At 38.0% G+C, this 6800-nt stretch overlaps 1 long non-coding RNA gene across 1 annotated transcript; it reads right to left on the reverse strand.

Annotated features, from left to right (window-relative positions):
• Positions 1–4804: 4804 nt before the first annotated feature.
• On the reverse strand, positions 4805–5350 carry LOC143590937 (uncharacterized). The gene is made up of 3 exons (XR_013145583.1): positions 5215–5350; positions 5032–5123; positions 4805–4885 (listed from the first exon to the last, which is right to left on the reverse strand). It is a non-coding gene; the product is annotated as an uncharacterized LOC143590937 (long non-coding RNA).
• Between the last annotated feature and the right edge of the window lie 1450 nt (positions 5351–6800).

Below are 6800 nucleotides of genomic sequence, written 5' to 3' on the forward strand. Positions count from 1 at the left end.
GCCCTGCGATAAGGTGCTTTCGCGACGGGTTGGGCTTCTGGTATTAAGTCTATTTAAAATTCTATCTCACGCTCCGGTGGCAACCCCGGAATATCCTCAGGGAACACTTCTGGGTAGTCGCACACAATAGGAACATCTTTCGCTTCTTTCGTCTCGGCCATAGCTTTGACAACATACGCTAGGTAGACACTGCACCCTCGCCTTAACAAACATTCGCCTTTTATCATCGAAATGATGTTAAGCCCTGAACTTTCTTTAACACCATAAACCGTTACCGTACTACTATCCAAGGACTGTAACCTTATTAACCTACTCTTACACACTATTTGAGCCTTAAACCCAAATAGCCAATCCATTCCCAAAACCACATCGAGCCCTCCTAAGGTCATAACATACATGGTAACAGGGAACTCACGTCTCTCTATTTCTACCTTACCATCCTTAACCATTCTCATTATTCTAACCATAATTTCACTAGCGGTTTCTACCGTAAAGGTTTCGGGAACCCGACAACATTTCATTTTAGCTAATTTGCTAAATGGTGTAGCTACGAAACTCCTATTTGCACCTGAATTAAACAACACAGAAGCAGCAATACCGTTTACTAGAAACATACCTGTGATCACATTTGGAATATGTTTGGCTTGCTCTTGGGTCAGCATGTAATCCCTGGTCTTTGGCCTAGCTTGCTCAACATCTTTCTTTCCACTTTCTCCGGCTCCACCTCGGTGCATCCCTTGACATGTGACTTGTCTTGCCGCATTTGTAACACGCGGGCCTTGCACTACATTCATGATCATAATTCCCTGCTTTACCACACTTAGGGGATGTTTGGATGAGCTTTTAAAACTTGCTTATTTGCTATTTGTTTGTTGAAAAGCAAAAGGTGTTTGGTAAAACAACTCCAAAAGCTTCAAAATGGAGCTTTTCAAAAGTTTCTTTTGTTTTTCAAAAATCAAATAAGCAATAAAACAAAATTATAAGCTCACACAAACACCCCCTTAGACTATGAGGTGTACATGCCATTTTGCTTCTTAATTTACAGTGTCACCTCAGTGTCATATCATACCCTACTCTACTTCACTCTCTTCTACAATACTATGGAAATGGTCACCAATTTACCAATTCACCAATTCCCTTATTCTTCAAATAAAATAATAATATATATAACTAGAACTAAGAATTAAATATAAATAAACTTAAATTAATAAAACATTACCAACTAATTAATAAAAAACATTGATTTAACTCAACCCTTATAACTAATATAGATAAATATAAAATTAAAAAAATTAAAAATCGAAGTATACATCGTGGGTAGTGAACTAACTTTTTATATTATATTTCTTTTAATAATATCAATATAGTTAAAGTTCAAAAAATGTAAAAATATATAATATATAATATTACCAAAACCTCACCATCCATTTTCCTTATCCACCTAACTTCTTTTCTCTCTGTTCTTCATCTTTTCTTTTTCATCATTCCTTTCATTCAAGATTTATATTTTCCAGTTTATGTTATAGAATATATTTAAAAGAAAACAAGCTTTAATGGAGAGAGATGATGGAAGCGGCAATTTCATCGCCGAATTTCCCTCAACAATTTTACCGTTGGGCGGCACAAATAACACCGGGGCGGTGTTCGCCGCCGGCGCCACTGGCCATGTCATCAACTGAGCGGCATAACGAGATCCACACCTCATAGCCTTATAATAGACATTCGATCCAACTCTGCACTCCCCATCATGGATTTTCCCGCACTTATGACATGTATTAGAACCAATACCCCACCTACACTCACCACCGTGCATCTTACCACAAATCTTGCACGACTTCTTCTCCCATACCTTCTGTTTCTTGTCCCTAGAGTTCCACAACTGAGTACCGGGTCGTTTAGCATGATTGACCCTTTTCTTATCCTTCTTTTCCTCCACCACCACAACATCTTCCACAGCCAAGTCATCATAAACCATCTCAGCGAGTTCCACTGCAGAGTCGAACGTAGTAGGTTTATTCGCTCTGACTAACGTGTGAACGCTCTGCGGCAATCCTCTTATGTAGCACTTGATCCTCTTAGCTTCCGTGTTAACCATATCAACTACCAACCTAGACATGCGGTTGAATTCGGAAGTGTACTCGCGGTGTGTCATCTTACCCACCTTCAAGCTCAGAAACTTCATCTCAGCCCTTTCTACTTTAGGATCAGCACAAAAACGCTTCTTCAAGTCATCACATCTTTAAGCCTTAATCTCTTCTCGACTCTCTGCTCTATCGACTCCCACCAGTACATAGCTTCGTCTCCGAATTATTGGGTAGCATAACCCACTGCTTGGTCAAGACGACACTCGCTAATTCGGATAACCTTATCCATGGTGGTTATCCATTGAAGAGTAGCAACTGCGTCTCCCAAACCTGATAGCTTCGGTGGGTTACAACCTTTGAATGACTTGTATTTACACCTGCCTCGACCTCTTCTCCTATCATCAACCTTCATAGACATGACCTCACTCGAGTCACCTTTCTCTCTCTCGTCATCCTTCTTGCCATTCTCTCTTGACTCTCAGCAGTTCTTGCATGGCTTCTAGTAGACTTCTCAGGTTGTAATTCCTTTACTGCTGCAGCTACAGCTTGATCAATGGCAGGAACAGCAGGGTCAAGCTGATACCCTTCATTTTGGTTTAGCCCTCGCAGGGTTTACTTACACCTTCTTTAGAGGTAACAATCGGTTCTTCAGAAGGTGGTCGAACAATTCACGACCTACCACGACGCCCCATACGAACTCCTTGTCCATTAGCTTTCTTCTCTCCAGCCATTCATATTCTATAAGGAAACACAAACGTCATCATTCGAGGAACTATATAGTACATGGATAGTAAGGCTAACGGGTAATAACAGTAGCCAGCTGTGATTAGCTGATCACGTTACTTTTCGTGTCCTATAGACTTCCCTTTGTGAGTCCACTTGTAAGGCCCCGGTCCCGGTGCCCTACGTTGGTGTTGGATTTACTCATAAACACAGTTCTAAATATCAGATTTAATTAAAACTTTCACGGAATATAAAACTTCTACCATATATATTACATAACATTCAAATCTTGTCTTAAATAAACATTCTTTGTCTTTTAAAATAAAACATAAATCTTTAAAACATCATAACATTTTTCCTTGAGATGCCAGTGTCTTCAATTCCATGCCATGTCTCCACGTCAAGCGAACTGCCTCATCCTACTCACCTGCGTGCATACTAAAAGTCAGTTGCGTTGAGTGAGTTCTAGTTAATCAGGCAACATACAATACATTTATACATTACATACTTCCGTTCATACTTTATACTTTCTTTCATAATCATACATTACGTTTTAAAGAGCATTACGCCCTACTTTCCTCGAGTATTATTAGGGCCCGGTTCCCTCTTGTCTCGAATATTATTAGGGTTCGATTCCCTCTTGCCTCGATTATTATTAGGGCCCGGTTCCTTCTTGCCTCGAGTATTATTAGGGCCCGGTTTCCTTTTCTACCATACAACCATACCCCTACCTTTTCTTACCGTATGAAATCATTTTTTAAACATTTAAAATGTAGGACCCATTTTTTTTTACTAGAGGGCTATGTGGTAAACCGAAAAAACCCAAAACTAAACATGTTAAAAGAAACCGAAACAATCTTCTTTCAAAACTCAAAACCAACCCATCCATTCTCGGGCCCGGTTTAACCAAAAGTGCGTAATGGGACTATGGGAGGTACGTAGAGGTGTAGATTAAACCGGTTAGGGATCCTAAAGTGGTTCTTAAACGTAAATCAATCCACTTGAAACTAAACCGGTTAACTTCTGTCACTTTTTTTGGTTGAGTTAATTTATGACGAAATGGTGCGCTTTCCCGATGGTCTTGGCTCCATCTTTAGATTAATGCATAAACCGTACTCAAAGTTAGGATAATTTATTAATATATTACGGCTATATGAATATATTTATCAAACATGTGACTATGTGAGTCATTGAAACCAAAAAATGATTGCTTGTTTACTACTTTACTATCTTAACAAACTAAATCTATCTACTGACATTTCAAAGTAGGATTATGACCAAAAGGGTTAGTGTTTTCATCTGGCCCGGCTCCGAGAAGCCAAAAATATTTTTAGGCCGAAGGCGAATTTTTTTTTGGCCTTAAGTAAAATGAGTATTTTGTAGCTTTAAACAATTAAATTTTTAAATGACCATACTTGACTATGATTTGAGTTCTGTAAAAAAAGTTTTATATAATCAAAGCACTCTCTTCATGACTCAAAATCCAATCTCTCATAAGCGGGCTAAGCATATTGCCTGGATTATCATTTCATTCGGTAGTTGGTTACTTCAGGAAAATTCTATACACGCTTTGTTCCTGGCATCTTCACAAAAAGTCTTCTGTGTGTACCGTTCGAAGTCTTTCATACCATACTACGACTTGGTCCACCACTGTTTCGATTGAAGGGAGATATTCAAGTATAGTTAAGAGAATATGTCAATTTTGTGTAATTATTTTTTTTCTATTCCTTTGGTCAAATCTCCTTTAATTATGGAGTAACTAGTAGGTAGACCCCCCACGTTGCCGGGGGTCATACCAATAATTTGAGCATTAAATATATACTTGCAGTGTACATCACAAAACAGTAACAGATTAGATACGTTCAAAATTTGGTGTAAGACCAAAATGGTACAACAAAAGCATGGCATCCAGAAGCTGCTCCTCTATTAGTGTTAAGAGCGAAAATGTAGTGCTCCCTAATGCTACAACTTTCATTTACTGCACACGGTATAACCAAACTCAGAATCTAAGACGTCACTTGGCTAGGTATATTCGCCATGTCATCATTTGCAATGCCAAAAATACACTCAGCTGACTCCTGTGCAGCCAAATCCAACAAAAATAAGTTATCAGGGAGCTAACATCAAACAAACACTCAAACCAATTATTGCTTACTATATATACATAAGCCCACAACAAATGAACACCTACTGGAATTTAATAAAAATAAAACTGTAGACGAACCTGCATATCTTCAAAATTGTAGAACCATTACCTGTTGTCGTTGCCAATAGTGCGCCAGCTTTACTTGTTAGGCAAGATATTGTTAATGCTACCTAATTAACACATGTATGTTTTGTATGATGCAATCGTAAAGTGGGCTAGATGAGATGATTCGGACTATATGTAACTGAAGGGCGTATTTACCTTGAGTTGTCGTAAGTTGTAACCGCACCTAATGCTAAGACGTTGCTCCAGCTTAGGCGAGCGATCTCTTTTTCGCAAGAACCTAGTTTGATGATCGTTGTCAGATGACGACATGTGTAAACATAAGAACATGTAAAAAAAACATGTTGTATGCAGCCTATCGTCTACCTATGATCTAAATAACCAGTGTGAACAGTGCTTACCTTTACTTCCTGAAGTTAAAGCACCCGATAAACCCGGTGTCGCAAGCTGCATAACACAGTACAAAAAAAACAACATTAGATAACATGAAATCATTTTTGTCTACTGTATAGACAACAATAACAGTACAACACTATTTATACTATTCTATTGTATAAAAACATAAAGGTATAAAAATAAAAATAGCCACTTTACTAAAAACACATACAAATACGCAAATTATATAAATTACATCACCTGCGGATTACGATCTAGACTAAATTTTCTATCGGGCCCACCTTTTGTGAAAACACTTCCTAGTATATATGGCTCCATAAGTGGCTGCAACAAAACGCATATTTGATCCAGCAGTTTTTAGCTACATCATCAAAGAGTTTATAAAACTTGACAAAAATGTATAAATAAGTAAATCAGATGAAGCACCAAAGGTTTCTTATTTCCTTTGTTTTTTTCGTACAGATGCTAGGATTTGAGTAAATGACTTGGCCTGCATTCATCTGGGTTTTCTTGATTATTTTATTCCTCCCATCAGCTTGCAAACGCAATTTCAAGCAGTTTATAAGCTGCATGCATTGCAATCAGTTCCTGTGTGGCACTGCCCTCTCCTGAAAACAATAAATAAGATGCTCAATGACTTTTTTAGTCAAACCTAAAAAGCATTAACATACTGGAAATGAGTGTGAGGAGATTGAAGATGAGATGCTGGAAGACAAAAAAGAATCATTTTTTTAATCTAATCATAGGCAAAACCAAGTGAAGTGAAACGACAATTTCATCCCTACCCATTTGAAATCTCTAAATTTTATTTAAATCAAAACCAAACATAGCTCTATTATAAGACACAAAGCCAAGTCGGTTTTTAATATAATGTTAATCGGTTAAAATAACATACTAAAAAGCAAGCAAAGAACTAAATGCAGACCTCAAGATGTCGTGAGGCCTCCGAACTCAAAGAAACAGTGGCCGCAGCCAATCCAATCAGCCATCCATCTCTGCAGATATATAAAGATCCAAATTCCAATTAATTACACAAATGCAAATTAAATTACAGCGATTTTTCATACAGAGTAAGTGAACTATTGAGCGAATAGCTGAATCACACAAACCCTAAACAAATTGATTTTAACCTAAAACCCTAAACCCCTCAATCGATTTAACAGCAAAAACAAATTGAACAGCGGATGTCTATGCCGACACTACCCATAGATCACTATCCTATTCACCATTTTACAAACCCTAAAATTAGAACACGAAAAATAACAATTGTAAGACTACCTGGAATCGTGAAGAAAGGAGTCAATGGTACGACGAAGGGGACGGTGGCGTAGAGGCGGAGCTCGACTTGCCAAACAAAAACACGTTGGGGGTGGAATCAGCTTTTCAGA

The sequence above is a fragment of the Bidens hawaiensis genome, unplaced genomic scaffold (genome assembly GCF_021521415.1).
Source record: "Bidens hawaiensis isolate Kalapana, Puna unplaced genomic scaffold, B.hawaiensis_p1.1 tig00039071_1, whole genome shotgun sequence".
NCBI lineage: Eukaryota > Viridiplantae > Streptophyta > Magnoliopsida > Asterales > Asteraceae > Bidens > Bidens hawaiensis.